General features: G+C 43.1%; 1 protein-coding gene across 1 annotated transcript in view; it reads left to right on the forward strand.

Annotated features, from left to right (window-relative positions):
* The window catches only part of PARM1 (prostate androgen-regulated mucin-like protein 1), a 125824-nt gene that overhangs the window by 58896 nt on the left and 46123 nt on the right, over window positions 1-20805 (forward strand). The gene's annotated exons all lie outside the window — the stretch shown is intronic.

Genomic DNA, 20805 nt, shown 5'->3' on the forward strand with positions numbered 1-20805 from the left:
CTGGAACTATTATGTGTCTTATAAGGCCTGCAGGATTCGGCCCCAGGTCATTTTGCCTTCTGGGTTCCAGACATAAGATTGTGCTGTCTCATTCTGGGATATTGTGGGTGATGTTCTTCCCCTTTAAAATGTTCCCTATCCTTTCCACTTCCCTGTTCTTCATGTACTGATCCCTACTCACCCCTCACATCCAATCTGAGAGGTCACTTGCCCCAGAAGTGCTCCAACACCCTGACCCAAGTGTGCCTCTGACCCTCTCTAATGTGTTTGGCACAGTGCCCTGCACCATCACTCATTAGACAGCACTTTAATGTCATGCTTAGTTACTGGCTCACTCTATTCAATGTTAAGCTCTGTGAGGTCAGTGACCTGTTCATCCTTTTCTCCCCAACACTTAGCATGGTATCAAATACATGTGTGTTAGCCACTAGGTTGTGTTCGACTCTTTGCGACCCCACGAACTGTAGCCTGCCAGGCTTCTCTGCCCATGGAATTCTCCAGGCACAAACACTGGAGCCAGGCTTCTCTGTCCATGGCATTCTCCAGGCAAGAATACTGGAGTGGATTGCCATTCCCTTCTCCAGAGGATCTTCCCAACCAAGGGATTGAACCCTGGTCTCCTGCATCGCAGTCAAATTCTTTACCACTTGAGCTACAGGAAAGTCCTATCAAATACATAGCAGACTCTAGATAATTTTTTTTAAATAAAGGATAAATAAGGACTGAGTTTGATAGGATATAAAAAAATGAAAATGAGAAAGCAAACTTTTTTAAATTTATTTTTTGAGGGAACGTTGATTTATAGCATTACATAAGTTTCACGTGTACAACATCACACTTCTACTTCCATATACCCTACAACATGCTCACTGCCAGAAATTTAGTTTCCATCTCTCACTACACAGTTGATCCCTTTACCCATTTCATCCAGCCACCCATCCCCACTCCTTTACCTCTGGTAACCACTATTCTGTTCCCTGTACCTACTACATCAAACTGTCTTCTAAACCATCATACCTAACTGGCGCCATTGGCAGCATCAAGAAGCATTTAAGAGAATTATTTTGGAATTGCTCAGTTTAGATAGGGACTTGTTGAATCTGATGATAAGATGTTATCCAAAAAGAAACGACCTGTGTGCAGCTGGAATGATAGAATCAGGGCTCATCTGTGAGGCTGAAGATTCAGACTTGCTAATTCTACTCTTTTTTAAAGATAAGTTCATCAAAACTAATACAATTATGTAAAGTTTAAAAATAAAATAAAATTAAAAAAAAAATAAAGATAAGTTCACATTCCTTTCTTTGCTCAGTAGTATTTACCTAGACTGACTGTGGCTTTCTTACAGTGAAACATAAATCAAAATTAATATCTGGTATATTCCTGTTTAGGTTGTGTATACAATCGTCCATAGGAAGGAAAATTAAAATTCTCTATATGATTCAGAAAGCTTGCTTGTATCTTTTTTCTATTCTGCTGTTGTTTGCTTAGGTTGTGAATGAAAGGGAGGATTTCAGAGAAGAGAAGCCAAAGCTGAAATGCTCTGGATTCAATTACACAGCAAATGAAAATGCTATTCCTGAGCCTGTGAAGGATAATTTTGGCTTTTCAATATATTATTATTTGATAAGAACTTAGTAAAAAGTTGATTTTTTTCTGGATGAAGACTTGTGAATGCAATTATAGCCCCATAGCCTAACCAAGGAGAAGTGCTTGTGTTCCAGCCCTCAGAGATCTAACAGTTGATAAATGCTCTTAGGATGAGATGTGAATCTGTCTGCTAAAAGCAGCCTCTGAGATAGAGAGACAGTCCTCATAGTCTGGCTGGCAGATAGCCCCTGCCAAAGGACATGAAGACATCTGTCCTACAGACTAAAAAATGACCCACTCATTTTCTTCTGGCTAGAGACAGGAGGAATTTGTATGTTTGGCTAGGCAGAAAAAATTCTTCCTTTCCGATGGATCATTTAGAAGGGTGTGTGTGTGTCTCTCTCTATGTGTGTTATTGTGTGGCTTAATGTTTCACCACAATGCAAACAAAGTGCTTCCTTTAGTAGCCTCCATATCTACAGGAATAAGATCCTTCTTACAAAAAGACCCAAAGGATTGCTAGAAAGACATCTCTGTACCCAGACACTAGGTTTGCTTCATGTGAGCTGTGACTTTGGATGAATGGATTAAAAAGATGCCATTTGCCCCAAAGTGGATGAACCTCAAGGACATATGCTAAGTGAAATAAGCCAGACATAAAAAGAAAAAAAAAATGGCATAAGCTCAATTATATGTAGAATCTAAAAAAGTAATAGTAGAGAATAGAGTGGTGGTTACCAGAGGTGGGGAAGGAGGGGCAACGGAAAGACATTGATCAACAGGTACAAAGTTCTAGAGGATCCACTTCTATAGGATGAGTAAGTCTAAACAGCTCATGTACAGCATGACAAATACAGTTAATAATACTGTATTGAGTTCTGGAAATTTGCTAAGAGAGTAGACTTCAGGTGTTCTCATCACACACCACATATGGAAACTATGTGAGAAGATGATAAGTTAGTTTGCCTGACCATAGTAAGCATGTCATTGTGTATATGTCTATCTAATCATCATGTTGTATACCTTAAATATATGCAATTCTAATTTATTTTATTGGAATATAATTGCTTTACAATTTTGTGTTGATTTTTGCTGTACAACAATGTGAATCAGCTATATGTATACCTATATCCCTTCCCTCTTAGACCTCCCTCCCACCCCTCTAGGTCATCACAGAACATCGAGCTGAGCTCCCTGTGCTATACAGCAGCTTTCCACTAATTATCCGTTTTACACCCGCTAATGTATATCTGTCAGGGCTACTCTCTCATTTTGTCCCATCTCTCCTTACCCTCCTCAAAAGTCCGCTTGCCTGTTCTCTGTGTTTGTGTCTCTATTCCTGCCCTACAAATAGGTTCATCAGTACAACTTTACTAGATTCCATACATATGGTTAATATATGATATTTGTTTTCTCTTTCTGACTTACTTCACTCTGTATGACAGACTCTAGGTTCATTCACATCACTACAAATGACCCAGTTTCATTCCTTTTTTATGGCTGGGTAATAGTCCATTGTATATATGTACCACATCTTCTTTATCTATTCATCTGTTGAAGGATATTTAGGTTGTTTTCATGTCCTGGCTATTGTAAATAGTGTTGTAAAGAAATAAATAAAAATAACTTGGATAAGGGGAAAGTGAAACTGAAAGTCACTCAGTCGTGTCCGACTCTTTGCAAGCCCATGACTATACATTCCATGGAATTCTCCAGGCCAGAATACTGGAGTGGGAACCTTTCCCTTCTCCAGGGAATCTTCCCAACCCAGGGATCGAACCCAGGTCTCTCACATTGCAGACAGATTCTTACCAGCTGAGCCACAAGGGAAGGCCAGATAAAGGGAAGGATGATGACAAAAATAAACCCAGAGGAGCTGGTTGGATGGGGAAGGAAACACAGTTGATAGACTTACTGACTTTGAGGGCAAAACTCAAAAGGCTGGAATTAGAGGACTGGAACACAGGGAAGAACGCCAGGCTGGTTATTTATACCTGGGAATTACTGTTGAAATAAAGCCATGAAGTAGAACTGCCTCTGCCTCCAGTTCAGCCTGAGTGCATATAGAGGGACCCTTTCTAATCCCAGCATCGCCAGAGGGAACCCACGAATAGATGAAAGAAGTGGTTCATGAGGTACAGGATAGGCAGTGTTAGTTTTTGAATAATTCTTTTCTAAGCAGCAGCACTTATAAATGTATTCTAAATAAGTAAACCCAAAGCAAAATCATTCTTCATGTTGAGCTACCAGCAGAGCCAAGTTTTATCCATCTTGCTCAGTTCACCCAAGTTAGCTCATGTAGCCAGAGTCTGTCCTTCCAGACTGACATGTTTAATTGCATCTATCAGCAGTGGCTGTGGAGTAGCATTTTAATGGATCCCAGAGATTTTCATCAGAAGATGCTGTACTTCAGTAATGGTGCCAGAGGTGCCTCCCCAGTTGGCATTGCTGATGCTTTTCCTAGCAGAGGATGTGATCCTGCAGGCATTTAAGAGATACTGAGGGTAACAGCAATTGGACGTTGGTTAACAAATGAAACCAACTCTGAAAATGATGTTTATGTGGCTGTGTGTACTTGAGTAGTGATTTATGTTCTTTTCAGCCGAGGTATGAATTCTGTGAGTAAGGAGAGTAACCTGCTGCCTCTGGAGTCGTGAATATCTTAGGGAACAAGAGCATGAGAAGATCTGGATTTTTAGGCAAATTAAAGTCAGCATGCTTTACACAGGTGACAAATTAGGTGGTAATTAATTGCATTAAATAAGGATTCACCACGGAATTCCTTCAAACAGCCTGTTCCCCTCATTGCTTAATGTATTTGATTAAAATTCATTACCCACAACATCTCTTACATAAAGCATGGTTCCTCATATCAATTTCAGTGGATTTTGTTCATTAGGAGGCATATTTCTGCAGAGAAGATTCACCCCTGCAGAGTAAATACATTACCCTTGTCACACTTAACCAGAAACAAGGTTGTGTCCACCCTTAGCTTGTGCTTTTCATATCTTCGTGTGAGCTCTTAGCTTGCACATGTACCTGGAACTTCCTAATGACAGATGTCCTATTCTTCCGGCCCTTTCTCTTTATTTGGGAACAAAGGGGCACCCAGTTCCCAATCCCCGGAGATGGTCCATCCATCTTTGAGTGCATATCAGGGTTTGGGCCACACTCCAGGAGATAGTAAAACACCAGATCCTCTCCTGGAGCCTCTGGTGATGAGTAGGGTCTTGCTGCACATGGTTCCATCCACAGCTGTTATCTTCCATCCAGGCCTAGTTCTGGAAATGCGCTCTCTCAGCAGAGAGGCTAAGCACAGCATTGAGGGTCCCTTATGGGGAAATGGGTTAATAATCCCACAATAGGGAAAGTGGTTCTCAAAGAGAGCTGTGCATCCAAGGAATGGTGGCCTCAATGCCCATGAAATCAGGTAGACTTCAGGGCTGCAGATTCTACCTCTGCACGTCCAGCCTAGAACTTGACTTGAGTGAGGAGCAGCTTCATTCTCATTTCCATGTCTGTAGAGGACAGAGATCCTTCAGTTCAGTTCAGTTCAGTTGCTCAGTCGTGTCTGACTCTTTGTGACCCCATGAATTGCAGCACGCCAGGCCTCCCTGTCCATCACCAACTCCCGGAGTTCACTGAGACTCACGTCCATCGAGTCAGTGATGCCATCCAGCCATCTCATCCTCTGTCGTCCCCTTCTCCTCCTGCCCCCAATCCCTCCCAGCATCAGAGTCTTTTCCAATGAGTCAACTCTTCGCATGAGGTGGCCAAAGTACTGGAGTCTCAGCTTTAGCATCATTCCTTCCAAAGAAATCCCAGGGCTGATCTCCTTCAGAATGGACTGGTTGGATCTCCTTGCAGTCCAAGGGACTCTCAAGAGTCTTCTCCAACACCACAGGTCAAAAGCATCAATTCTTCGGCGCTCAGCCTTCTTCACAGTCCAACTCTCACATCCATACATGACCACTGGAAAAACCATAGCCTTGACTAGACGAACCTTTGTTGGCAAAGTAATGTCTCTGCTTTTGAATATGCTATCTAGGTTGGTCATACCTTTCCTTCCAAGGAGTAAGCGTCTTTTAATTTCATGGCTGCAGTCACCATCTGCAGTGATTTTGGATCCCCAAAAAATAAAGTCTGACACTGTTTCCACTGTTTCCCCATCTATTTCCCATGAAGTGATGGGACAAGATGCCATGATCTTCATTTTCTGAATGTTGAGCTTTAAGCCAACTTTTTCACTCTCCTCTTTCACTTTCATCAAGAGGCTTTTTAGTTCCTCTTCACTTTCTGCCATAAGGGTGGTGTCATCTGCATATCTGAGGTTATGGATATTTCTCCCAGCAATCTTGATTCCAGCTTGTGCTTCTTCCAGTCCAGCGTTTCTCATGATGTACTCTGCATATAAGTTAAATAAGCAGGGTGACAATATACAGCCTTGACCTACTCCTTTTCCTATTTGGAACCAGTCTGTTGTTCCATGTCCAGTTCTAACTGTTGCTTCCTGACCTGCATACAGGTTTCTCAAGAGGCAGATCAGGTGGTCTGGTATTCCCATGTCTTTCAGAATTTTCCACAGTTTATTGTGATCCACACAGTCAAAGGCTTTGGCATAGTCAATAAAGCAGAAATAGATGTTTTTCTGGAACTCTCTTGCTTTTTCTATGATCCAGCGGATGTTGGCAATTTGGTCTCTGGTTCCTCTGCCTTTTCTAAAACCACAGAGATCCTTAGACTCTAGGAAATCTGCTCTGATGCCATACGTTTTTAAGGTTGCAGTTTTAGTGTAGTTTTTGCTGTTTAGGAGATAGCTTGAAAGGCAGAAACAGGATTAAAGGGTAGAAATGATAATTAATGAATACGAGTGGCTCAGACAGCAAAGAATCTGCCTGCAATGCAGGAGACTGAAGTTTGATTCCTGGGTCAGGAAGATCTCTTGGAGAAGAAAATAGCAACCAACTCCAGTATTCTTGCCTGGAAAATCCCATGGACAGAAGAGGCTGGTGGGTACAGTCCATGGGGTTGCAAAGAGTCAGACAGGACTGAGCACACGCAAACACACCACACACACACACCACACACACACACACCACACACACACACACACACCACACTACACACACACACCACACACACACACACCACACACACACCACACACACACACACACACCACACACACACACACACACACCACACTACACACACACACCACACACACACACACCACACACACACACCACACACACACACACACACCACACACACACACACACACACATATACCACAAACACCACACACACACACCACACACACACAAACATAAAGGCCCACAAGCATTAACATGCATGAGGGGAAAATAGAGTCAAATTGCAGCTGTCAAAAGAAAGCCTATATAAAATACAAAACAAATTTCTCTCTCTTCATGTTTGCTTCATCCATATAGCCTAGATACCTGGGTGCCTTGGTCAGAGCACTCAATACTTATTTGTTGAATTGGACCTAGACAAACAAAAACTGAATTTTTAAAAAATAAATTGCTAAGTGATGCTGAAAATTTAAAATCAAGAGTAGGTTGCCATTCTACTGAGTGTGTCTAACTTACATCTCATGGCTCTGACCAAGGTGGGCCAGCTCGTGTAACAATAACAAGTCCGGGGTCCCTGATTGTTGTTGAGGGGTCTTTGTTCTACTTCCTCAGCCTGCTGCAGTCACCTAGTCACAAGTGTATTCTTATCAAGACTGTGTTCTTGCACTGTTGGTGGGAATGTAAATTGATACAGCCACTATGGAGAATAGTATGGAGATTCCTTAAGAAACTAGGAATAAAAGTAGCATATGATCCAGCAATCCCACTACTGGGCATATACTTGAGAAAACCATAGTTCAAAAAGACACATGTACCCAATGTTCACTGAGTCACTGTTTACAATAGCCAGGTCATGGAAGCAACCAAGATGTCCTTCAACCAATTAATGGATAAAGAAGTTGTGGTACATACATACCATGGAATATTACTCGGCCATAAAAAGGAATGAAATCGGGTCACCTGCAGTGAGGTGTATGAACCTAGAGTCGGTCATACAGAGTGAAGTAAGTCGGAAAAAGAAAAACAAAAATCATATGTTAACCATATATATGGAATCTAGAAAAATGTACTAATGAACCTATCTGCAGGGCAGGAACAGAGACCCAGACATAGAGAACAGATGTATGGACACAGCGGGGGAAGGAGAGGGTGGGACCATTTGAGAAAGTGACCATGTGTAAGACAGATAGCTAGTGGGAAGCTGCTATATAGCACAGGGAGCTCAGCCAGTGCTCTGTGATGACCTAGAGGGGAAGGATGAGGAGATTGGGAGGGAGGCTCAAGAATATAGCTGATACACGTTGTACAACAGAAACTAACACAACATTATAAACTAATTATCCTCCAATTTGAAAAAAATAGACATGCTGAAAATTGTCCCACAAACTTTCTGAACTGTATTTTTTAATAAGGTGGAAAAATACAAATCACATTTAGCTTTTTTTTTTTTTTTTTTCTGATACGTTCTGTGGGTTTTTGAGGCAGCTCAGCCTAGAGAATACATCCGGGAACGCTGACAGGTCCAGTTGCTCATTGCTCTGTTGAAGAATGTCAGGGGTGCTCCATTCCTAAGTCTCATAGCTGATGCCAGGAGGAGGAATAGTGTCTCTCTAAGGATGCTTATGGAAAATCATTAGCAGATTAAAGAAGGTGAAGGCATTGGGACCCAGGTTCCAATTAAACAGATCCACATAATAGCCTAGTATTTATTGAGCTCTTACTTCATGCCTGGCATTGTGATAAACATTTTACAGGGTCTGTCATCTACACTGCTAATAATGCAAAGTCTGAACAATACCTTAATCCCCAAAGGCATGTGTTGTTTATTTAATAGGAAGTCTGAAGTTTGACATTCTAGTCCTGTCATGGCAAGATCAATTGTATCATCAAGGAAAAAGGTTCTTTCTGTCTTTCACTTCCATCTTCCCCAGTGGGTTGACTTTCATCCTTGGCTTCACAGGATGGTTGCCACTGTGCCAGACATCACATCTACATTAAAGGGAAGAAGTGGGAGGGACACGTAGGCACCAAGAGAATTTCTCTTTCTTACATATTCTTTTTATGAGGATGTGAAATTTCTCCAGAAGCCCCTTAGCCTATATCTTATCAACCTCATTTTGTGGAACTGGGGCACACAGACATCTCTGGGTACAAAGGAGGCTAGGAAGGGAGCATTTTGCTTTTATAGTTTCAGTAAGGAGGCTAGCAGAAGGGGATTGGGAATGACTATTGGGTTAGTCAATCAACAGTGTCTGCCTTATATAGATTATTTATTTAACCCTCACAATAACTCTGTGAATGGAAGTACTGGTATTATCCCAAGTTGGCAAACAAGGTGATCCCCTTCTCCAGGGGATCTTCCCGACCCAGGGATTGAACCCTGGTCTCCTGCATTGCAGGCAATTTCTTTTCCTTCTGAGCCACCAGGGAAGCCCTTATATTACAATAGCTCTGTGAATGGAGGTACTGTTATTATCCCAAGTTGGCAAATGAGGAGATAGTAATTAACAGGCTTGCACAAGGTCATGCAGCAAATAAATGGTCTAGCTAATATTAGCTAGATGGTTAAGAAGACAGGTTATTGAGTTAGACTACCTTCTAGGGTTTGAATCCCAGTTCTACTTTCCAGTTCTATATACTGGGAAGTTATTTAACCTCCTTCTGCCTCAGTTTTCTCACTTGTGAAATGGGGGTAATAAAAATTATCCTAGGTTTATTGCAAGGATTAAGTTACTTAATACTTGAAGAGTATTATAGGTATTAAAAGTATTACAGTATTAATGCCTTTTAATAAGCATTGGAGAAATGTTAACTAAGAAGCTGTGAAGCAAGCATCTTCATGTATAATAACCCTAAACTGGAAACAGCCCACCTGTGCACCACAAGTAAAATGGATTAATAAATCGTGGTGCTGCTGTGCTCTGTTGGACTGTGCCGAGTCGCTCAGTCATGTCCAACTCTTTGTGACCCCATGGACTGTAGACTGCCAGGCTCCTCTGTCCATGGAATTTTCCAGGCAAGAATACTGGAGTGTATAGCCATTCCCTTCTCCAGGGGATCTTGCTGATCCAGGGATCAAACCTGAATCTCCTGCATTGGCAGGCAGGTTCATTACCACTGAGTCACCATAATTTGGTAATAAATTGTGGTATATTCATGCAATTGAGTGCTATCAGCAATGAGAAGTGATGAGTTGTTAAAACACAGCAACATAAGAGAGTCTCATGGTGAGTGAAAGAATCCAGACAGGGAAGAGGACACACCGCATGCCTCCATTGATGTGAAGTTCAAAAACAGGGAAAGCTAATCTCTAGTGATGAAAGTCAGAACAAGTTTTCTTCAGAAGATTGTGTCTGTGAGAAAGTATGAGGGAACTTTCCAGGGTGCTGGAAAGTTTCTGTATCTTGATCTTAGTGGTACTTATGCAGGTATATATATGTGTGTGTGTGTGTAAAAATTCACTGATTATGCACTTAAGATGTATGCATTTTATTATACATACGTTATATTTCTATTTAATATTTTAAGAGGACATGAAATTTTTTTTAAAGAAACTAGGAATCATAACCATTTGTGCTGACTGGCATCTTTGCTGAAAACCCTTAGAAGAAAAATGTTGGCAGGAGGAGAAAGGAGGCCCATCAATATCATGGGTCATTCGTCTTCTCTGAGAAAGCTCCCACCACCCCTCCCACAGCCCAGGAAACTTGCTCTGAGTCATATTCCCAGTCTGGGAGATGCGTCTGCCCTGGAGCCATCCCTGCCCTCTTGCCTGACTCCTAGGTGATCAGTGGTCAGCTTTGGTGGTGAGACAAATGGGAATGCATTTCATGGGTATTTCCCTGTGAGTAGTCAGGTTGCCTACAGATTCGCCAGTCAGAATGCCTGTATGGGTCAACTTGGAATCCCCCCACCAACCAGGACTGTCCTGTCAAGGGCAGATTTCCAAGAAGGCATGGATGGGGCACCCACTGAGCTGGAGACAAAGTGGTGGGGAGAAGTGGTCAAGGACATTTAGGCTGAGAAAGCACCAGGGTGGCCCCAGCCCTTTGAGTAATTCCTAGCCTCCCAAAGGTCCTCGGAAGGAAACGGTTCAGAATCAAAGCAGACCCATACTACAGACTTTCTTAAGTTCTGATACTTCCTAGTGGCTGCAGAGTATGAGAAATGACTTGATTATGATTTGGACCTAGAGGGCGGAGGTGGGTGGGGAAGGCAAAGGAAAGGGCGTGACCTTTGACCAGACAAGAGACCACTGCATTTTGTGACACCTGAACACAAAGACTTTTTTTTTTTCCCTTTTCAGTTTCACAGGAGAAATTTTTTTGGAAATTTCAGTAACCTACTTAGCAAACAGGAGAGTGATGGGGAGCTGGATTGGGCCCCTGGACCACAGGGTGTGGCTCGCAGTGGGCATGGGGAGGAGAGACTCACAGCCTCAGCTATGGGTCACCAGAGGGGCTGTCTTTGTTTAAAGCCAGTCACCATGGATCACTCAAGATGCTCCCTGCACACTCCATCCCTCCCCTCTGCCTTAGGAATGCCTGAAAAATCCCTTCAGAAAACTAAGGCCTGGAGGATCGAAACCTTCCCACCAAGGCTGCTGAGAAATGAGTCCGGGTCAGTCTTCATCCTCGGTTCAGTTGAGCCCAGGTCCAGCTTTGGTCGGTGCTGCCCCAGCACATCCTTGGTCCCCCTAGTGCCCGGTCACTAGAGGGATCCCCGCAGAAGGCTGCAGGGTCCGGGTGGAGCACAGGCTGGGCACAGACACAGCGTCCCAGTCTGTAACAGGGGCGCGTTCTCTGTGTGGGCCTCCGTGTGCACTCTTGCCCTGGGCTCCACACGTGTTGGGACTAGGCCCGCTGCAGAAGGCAACGCTGTTGTTCAGAAGATCCCCCTCGACCTGAAGGAGGCATCAAGTCATTTTCCTCTCCCATCCTGCTACCCACCCCGAACCCACCTTAACCACAAAGCAGCCGAAGAGAAGGCACTCACCCTCCCTACATCGTCTCTCTCTCTCTAGCTCGCCACCCTGAGACACCCCAATATGGCTCCTCCAGAATTTCGGGTGTCTCTTGGCATCTGTGCTCAGCACTGCCTCCTCCTGAGGCGGGCCACCACAGTCTACCCGCAACTTAAAAGTAATGACTTTGGGGGAGCATTTGACTGACAAAGACAGCTGCTGCTTCTGGTGAGAAGAAAAAATTTTTTAAATGATGTACTGTATTTTTTTCTTCCCCAGAAAGCACAACTTTCTTCCCAAATGTTATTCTGTCAATTAGCATGCACAGCCCCTACGGGGAGCTTGGTGATAACATGAGTCCAGATAGAGAAGCTGAGTCATACTCCATGTCTGCAGGTTCCGATTCAGTGGCTGGAAAACAGAAGGTCTCTTCCTCTTTTGGGACCAGAACAGGATCTCATTTCCACCAACGAAACTCTCAGGAGGATGTGGCTCTTCTCCTTCAAACAAGCATCTTCTTAAACACAGTTTGATGGCTTTGGGGCATATACATTTTGTCTAGACATATGAGAGCTCTCAGATACCATATGGTTGGACCAGACTGATTAGTAATGGTTTTGCAGATGTTAGATGAACCTTCTGGAGTGTTGGGTACCCTTAGCAGCCCAACCAAACACACCATGGGGAATTTTTGTCGCTGTGAGGAATCCAAACAATAGCTTTGCTCAACCTAAGCAACATTAGGGCCTAGCTTATATGTTAAAGTATACATATTGTTTTAAGATTCTTTTCCTCACTCTTCAGTTCAGTTCAGTCACTCAGTCGTGTCCGACTCTTTGCGATCCCATGAATCACAGCATGCCAGGCCTCCCTATCCATCACCAACTCCCGGAGTTCACTCAAACTTACGATCATCGAGTCGGTGATACCATCCAGCCATCTCATCCTCTGTCGTCCCCTTTTCCTCCTGCCCCTAGTCCCTCCTAGCACCAGAGTCTTTTCCAATGAGTCAACTCTTTGCATGAGGTGGCCAAAGTACTGGAGTTTCAGCTTTAGCATCATTCCTTCCACTCCAACACTTGCTAAAGTTTAGTCCATTCAGTGCCAGGATGGTGAGGCCCACCTGTGTTTGGGCCAGTTGATTGACAGGCCAGCATTTCAAAAGCTGGTAACTCTGGTCTATATCATGCACAAAAAGAAGACATCCCTGTTATTTCCAAAGTGAAAACAAGCAAGCAAAAAGTATGTTTAGAGAGCCATCCAAAATTTCCTCAGAGCTGGTAGTTTTTATGGAGCTTAAAGACAAATCGAAAGGAAGATGCATTTCTGCTATCAAGGCCCAACAGATAAGCCAGAGAACATTTTCATTTTTCAAAAGGTAGAAAATCCAGGGTTTTACTGAATATTTATAAAGCGCTTTCTCTGCCAGGAACATGAACAGCATGCTGTGGTCCCTATTATTAGGGTTCCCAGTCTGATGGGAGACAAGCATCAGGAGAAACGACTCAGTATAATGTGTGCTACAATTAGCCACACAGAGGAGAAGGGCTCATTCAGGTTGGGGAATCTTCATAGAGGAGGTAAAGCTCCAGAGTTCTCAGGACTGGGGTAGGGTGAGGGAAGCCAGGGTGGGAAGAAGTACAGACTCAAAGGCTGGGAGGAGGAAGACAGCCAGTGTTTCAGAAATGTACACTGATTCAGATTACTAGAATCACAAGGCTCACCAAGAGCGGGGTTGGGAGATCATCAGAGGTGTTATGTACTGTGTGCCAAGGACTTCACAGTTTATCCTGAGGCCATTAGAGAGCCTACAGCAGGATAAAAGGGGAAGAAAAAGGGTCACGTGGTCATGTAATTTTTTTAAAGCCCTCTCTAGTGACCCACCCTAGAGAATGTATTAGGGGAGATAAAGGAAAACTGGTGTTTGTTTGCCTTTACAAACAGGGGGCCCAGGCTTCAAAGACATCCTTGCATTTCCCAGTACAGTACAGTGAGATGGTTATAAGATCAGCCTGGAGCCAGACAGTTTCAGGTTCAAGCTCCAGCCGTGCATGTTCTAGCTGCATGACCTTAGGGCGGATACATAACTTTTCTGATCTTCTGTTTTGTCATCTGTGAAAAAAAGATAACAATGGATATTACGATTGAATGGGATGATGCATGTGAAATGGTCAGCACAGTACCCTTCTAGTGTCCTCAGCTCAGTCTAGCATTCATTTATATGTTTATAGTTGAACTCCTATTATGGATCAGATAATAAGGATATGTGAGGAGCAAATCCGCTACAGCCCCTGTTCCATGTGAATCTTAGATTCTAAGGGGGAGTCACGCATTAAACAAAGCTTCTTGTAAGCAAGTATGTAGTTACATGACAATTTCAGCGTTGTGACGTTAAAATACAAGATGCTCTGAGCACGTGAGGGCTTGAGGCTGGAGATGGGGGCATGGGGGTTGGATTTAGCAGGAGAATCAGCAAGGGCTCTTAAGCTAGCACTGGCAGGATGAACAGGAGATTCTCAGGCAGGCATGAGAGGGAGAGCTGTTTAGGCAGAAGGAATAGAGTACAGTGAAAAGTCTGATGTATTTTCGGGCCTGGTGGGGAGCAAGGCTGAAGAGGCAGACTGTGCTTGGATCCCAAAGAGCCTTCTAGATCTCAGTGGGGTCTTGGAGTTTTATCTTCTATGCAGGCTTCCTTTCCTCCCCTCAGCCCTGCAAGGGGAGTGATATGGTCCAGTTGGCCTTGACTGTTAGCAGTTCCTTAGCAAGCAGAACTTCAGCAGGGCTGGGACCTCTGCCAGGCAGGCCTGGCACAATCCCCCGAGACCGCGGGCAAAGGCACCCCTCAGGCTGACTTGGCAGCACAGGAGAGGGCTTGACTGTGTTTTGATCAAATTTCACCGAATTTGCCAAAGCTTTGTCACATGTTTTCTCAGGTACTTAACAAGCCAAGGGCAGGAGAGGACACGTTATGGGGGGTGGGGGGGTAGAGAACAGGTGAGCAGCACAGGCAATCAAGCCACCTGAGACTTTGGCACTGGCCCAGTTTGCTGCTCATAAGACCCAGGAAGAGGTGACAGTTCAGGGCACTCCTTGCCCACTGGCTGCCAATGTTGCCGCCCTATGTTCTTGACACCCAGGCGGACAGGAGGCAAGAACACATAAGCGGAATGCAGACTCTACCCTAGAGCATCTTGTAATTCCCTTCAGCACCGGGAGACTTGCCTACATCTCCCAGCCATCAGCTGCCAATCTCTCCTCCTAGCAACGCCGGAAATCCCAGCTCAAGTCAGACATGGTTTTTTTGTTTTCACACATTAAAGGACAATATACAATGGAAACATAATCTATCCAACAAGAGTCTGCTTTTCTTCTGAGCAACAATCTGCCAGCTAATCTTTTTTTTTTTTTTTTTGCTTTTTAAAATTTTAAAATTTATTTTTTTAATTGGAGTATAATTGCTTTACAATGTATTAGTTTCTGTTGTACAACAAACTGAATCAGCTATATGTATTCATAAATCCCCTGCTTTTGAGCCTCCCTCCCACCCCATCCCCTATCGCACCCCTCCAGGTCATTACAGAGCACCGAACGGAGCTCCCGGTGCTCTACAGTGGTCTGTCTTACAGACTGAAGTAAGTCAGAAAGAGAACAACAAATATCGTATATTAACACATATGTATGGAGTCTAGAAAAATGATATTGATGAACCTCTTTGCAGGACAAGAATAGAGACTCAGACACAGAGAACCGATCTGTGGACACAGAAGGGGAAGAAGAGAGTGGGACAAATTGAGAGAATAGCACTATTGGCTGTTCTTGCCACAAAAAACTTTCAACCCAACCAAACTTCAGGAAGGACTTCTGTTTGTACATTTACAAGGAAGAATTTCAGATTAAGTCATACTTGTAGCCATCGGACCCCTGGATCTCTCACTTGAGCCAAGTATAAGAGATTTCCTTCCTTGAGTCACTTCATTTCAGACACGTGAGCCTGTCCCTGCCTGGGCAGGGACATGGTGTGTGGCAAAGTCACCTCTAATTTAGAGAATAATAGAGCCAGTGTCTTCATTCTGTTTACTCTGCCATTTTCTCAAGAAAATATTGGAACTAATTCTTTTCTTCAGAGGAAAGTGGCGCTACTTTGGGTAGGAAAATTTATGGGGCACTGCATTATTTTGGGGGGATGTTTGTTTTTTTCTGGAGAAGGAAATGGCAACCCACTCCAGTACTCTTGCCTGGAGAATCCCATGGACGGAGGAACCTGGTAGGCTACAGTCCACGGGGTCGCAAAACAGTTGGACACGGCTGAGTGACTTCACTTTCTTTCCTTGTCTTTTTTTTTTTTTTTTTTTTGCCTTTTTTCCATTTTAATGACTTCTTCTGAAGTATGGCTGATTTATAACATCATAGTAGTTTCGAATACACAGTTAAGTGATTCAGTTATCCATGTATCTATTCTTTTTCAGATTCTTTTCTGATATAGATTTTACAAAATATGGGGTATAGATCCCTGTGCTAATACGCCCTTGTTGGCACATTATTTTAACTTCTTGGCTTATTTTAACATGGGCTCCTCCTTGCTTACTCTGTAATGATAGTTGCTAGAGTCTGTTCTACAGGCCTTTTTGAGGTCTTTCCTAGACTAGGCACAGAGTGGTGGTGGGGAATTCTAATTCTGAGCCTGTCTCTACATGATTTTCTTCAGGCAGCACTGCTCAACATCTCTTCTTAGATGGGTAAGGTCAATTACATCACTTCCTCTCCCCTGTCTGTTCCCTCATTTATCCAATGAGGGGTCATAATCATGTGTCACCTAGACCTTTTCTTCAGCACTAAAAATAGTTTTGAAATCCTGGGATACATCCTTGGCTGTCTGACTTAATCAATTTGATCTTCCTGTGAAAACAAAAGTCCTACATATGAGAAAGCAGAAATGTTGTTTTCTTAGACTGTCTCTGTGATTCTCAGTGTTGAAGCCAATGTGATAGCATTTGAAGATGGAGCTTTGGGGAAGTAATTAGGATTAGACGAAGATAGAGCTCTCATCATGGGATTAGTGTCCTTATAAGAAAAGACACCAGACAGCTTTCTCCACACCTCCCAGCAGATACTGAGGAAGGGCCATGTGAAGACACAGCTAGAAGGTTGCCGCTTACAAGCTCAGATGCAGCGCTCTTGCTAGAACCTGAACTGGTCTACAACCTAATCGGACTTCTCAGCCTCCCAACTGTGAGAAGTAAATTGCTATTGTTAAAGCCGCTTAGTCCATGATATTTTTGTTCTGGCAGCCTGAGCCAACTAGGACAGCAAGCATTCTCTAGGGTAGTCATGGCACCTGAGCTTTGGATATCTTCAACCTGAAAGAAGACCCAGCCTCATGTACTCAGAGTCATATGGAATGTACCATCAAATTAGGCAAATCAGAGGCTTTAATGCCTTGTTCACGTGAAGATGACCAGTGTTGGCCCGCAACTTCTACGCATTGTTGTTTGTTAGGGATAAGAATCATCTGAACTAGACCATAAAATACTTTAAGTGCTAAGTAGGTAGTCATGGGAAATTAACATCCACCACATTCCTCTTTGGAAGCAGGAAGGGCAGGAGTTATGAAAGTATATTAGTCAGGGTTAGACAAGAAAATGGGTGTCTCCAGCCACCACACTTATTCCTGGAACATGTCCTTTTCAGCACTATGATGATTGCCATAGTACAGCTCTTAGCTCCCCTGGAAATGACAATGCAGCTGTCAGCCTGAACATCATATACTTTACTGGCATCTTGTGTGTTCTCGTCCTTTCCAAACCAACTCAAAGGTCATCTCTTCTGTGACTTTTCTAAATGTCATTTGAAAATGACTTTGTACATTTTCGCATTCTACCGTCCCCATACCGTGGAATGGTATTCATCTTTCATCTATTCATCTTTCCTTTGGTCTCCCATTGCAACTTGCTTTTACTTCCATAATGTGCTGATCATATCATATTACACAGAGTTGGGTGTCCTTTCTGTCCTGCTAAATAGTGAATTCTCTGAGGACAAGGTCAGGGACTTAGAAACTACTCAATAAAAGCTTGAATGATTGAACGAAGTTGTGCTCCTTTGTATATAATAGATGACATTGCTCATTCATCGCAGATTTCTAAGACTGACTTAGCTGCCAGACAAAGTCTCTGTCTACCTCCATCTACATATCTATTATATGATACTAAATAGTAGTTAAATGTTGTCCATTTTTTTTGGCCTCAGAATCTTTAATGAGTCACCGGAGCTACGAGGATGCAGAGCCAGTAGGTTCTAAGGTCACATAGGAAGATTCAATGTTTTCATAATATTTGTTCCAAGTATTGTTTTGTCCCTGTTTCAAAGACCTCATGACCTGCATTCATCCTGAAATTGTTGAGACTTCACAGCTGCCAAAGTCCGCCACTGTAACGTGGACTAATTTGGGAGGTCTGTATACCTGTTTACTAAAAGAGTAACTCTCCTATAGTTTATGGTCTTCACCAACTCCTTTTAAATAAAATAAAACCAATTATTTTGACAACAATCAAAGTGTTCAATTCAACTTAAATATTGAGAAAACTGTGTTTTCGGGTTAGATTCTGCAGCACAACTTTCCATCAGCTACTGAGCCCATCACACAGCTGAATGCCTACATCCCTCTGCATCCCTCTTTTCTCCCTTCCTCTGTGCTAAAATCTAGCCCATGTTTTTTTCCTTATGCATCTTGATCATGTTTGGCTGTTACCTAATGCTACCCCCAAGGACGTCGCCTCAGAGTTTAGAGAATTAAATAATTGCAGACCTAACAAGACATTAGGCTTCCCAGGTGGTGTAGTGGTGAAGAACCCGCCTGCCAATGCAGGAGATGTAAGAGATGAGGGTTCAATCCCCGGGTGAGGAAGATCCCCTGAAGGGGTCATGGTAACCCACTCCAGTATTCTTGCCTGGAAGAGCCTGGCAGGCTATAGCCCATGGAGTCACGAAGGGTCAGACACAACTGAGTGACTGAGCATGCACGCACTAACAAGACACCAGGCATCCATGTATGCATGGCAGAGGACAGAGGCTGACATTTTCAGCAAGGTCCCTACCTTCAAATAACAGCAGGTAGGCAGCTAGACCCAGGCAGCCATGGTGGATGTGGCCACACCCAGTGATGCATAGAAAGGAGTACAGAAATGTTGGGTATTTTTTTAAATGAAGTTCTTAAGTTAGTTCATTTTTACACTCTCCTTCTTTACCTCCCTCCTTTTTTCCCTCCCTCCCTCCCTTATTTCTTTCCTTTCTCCTTCCCACAAGTACTTATTGAGCGGTTACAATGACCTAGGCACTCTTCTAGGCCTAGAGGAAACAACAGTGAGTAAGACCAGGTCCCCGCACCATCATGGAGCTTACCTTCTGGTGGAAGAGAGATATAATAGGCAGATAAATAATATGTAGTTTCAGGAAGAAACGATTTTATTTTATTAACTTTATGAAAAACAAAAAAGAGCAAAAGATGTGGTGGTTCCTCAAAACATTAAACATAGAATTACTATGTGTGGGGATTTAGCCACTAAGTCATGTCTAACTCTTGCAACCCCAAGGACTGTAACACACCAGACTCCTCTGTCCATAGGATTTGCCAGGCAAGAATATTGGAGTGAGTTGCCCTTTCCTTCTCCAGAGGATCTTCCCAACCCAGGGATCGAACCTGTGTCTCCTGCTTGACAGGTGAATTCTTTCAGATCAGATCAGATCAGTCGCTCAGTCGTGTCTGACTCTTTGCGACCCCATGAATTGCAGCACGCCAGGCCTCCCTGTCCATCACCAACTCCGGGAGTTCACTCAGACTCACGTCCATCAAGTCAGTGATGTCATCCAACCATCTCATCCTCTGTCATCCCCTTCTCCTCTTGCCCCCAATCCCTCCCAGCATCAGAGTCTTTTCCAATGAGTCAACTCTTCACATGAGGTGGCATAGACCCCAAACAATTGAAAGCATAGTCCCAAACAGATATTTGTACACCTATGAGTGTACACTACTCACAATAACCAAAAGGTGGAAGCAGCCCAAGTGGCCATTGCTGGATGAATGAATAAACAAAAGGTGGTGTCTGCAATGGGATATTATTTAGCCTTCAGAAGGAAGGAAATTCTGGCATGCACTATAACATGGATGAACTTTGATGATATTTTGCTAGTAAGTGAAATAAGCCAGAAACAAAAGGACAAGTATTGTATGATTCTATTTATATGAGGTTCCTAAAGCAGGCAAATTCAAGAGATATAAAGTAAAATAGTGGTTTCCAGGGACTGGGGAAAGGGGAAAATAGAGAGTTATTTTTTCATGGGTACAGTTTGGGAAGATGAAAAAGTTCTGGAGATGGATGATGGTGATTGTTGAACAATAATGAAAATGTACTTGGGGCCAATGAACTATACGCTTCAAAAATGGTTAAAACATTAAATGTATATTTTAACACTAAAAAATTTTTTTTAAACCTTGAAAAACATAAGCAAGGGGCTGAAATAGGAATGACTTTGGCTAGGACTGTCTGGGAAGATTCGTCTAAGGAGGAGGTTAACATTTGAATAGAGATTAACCAGAATGATGAGAACATGGAATGAAGAAAGGGAATAGTTTTGGATTTTCTTCTAAGCATAACCTTGGAAGGGTTTTGATCAGCTTAAATCAGTTTGATTTATCACTTTAAAATATTACACTGGCTGCTATGTGAAAAGTAGACTGAAAGGAGGAAATCTGGAAGCTAGCAGACCAATTAAGAGATGGTGGCAGTTATGTAGACAAGTGACTGGTGGCTCAGGTGATGTTGAGATGATAAGGGAGGTGGCAGGGAGTGACTGGATTCAGATCTATTTTCTAGGTACAGTCATCATGATTTGCTGGTGCTTGGATGGAGGAGGGGCAGTGAAGGAAAGAGAGGCATTAAGGATGATATTTGGATTTTTAACTGAGTAACTGATCGAAAGGCCTTGCCATCCACTGAGATGGAAATGACCAGGGGAAAAGCTTGTTGGGAAATGGTAAGGGGTGTGGAGGGGCAATTGAGAGATGTGCTACATAAAAAGTGAAATCATAAACTCAGTGTCTAGCATAGTACAAGTACATAGAAGCCATTTATTAAATACTTGAATAAATGAATGAAACTGA

Source organism: Bos taurus, chromosome 6 (genome assembly GCF_002263795.3).
Source record: "Bos taurus isolate L1 Dominette 01449 registration number 42190680 breed Hereford chromosome 6, ARS-UCD2.0, whole genome shotgun sequence".
NCBI classification, from domain to species: Eukaryota; Metazoa; Chordata; class Mammalia; order Artiodactyla; family Bovidae; genus Bos; species Bos taurus.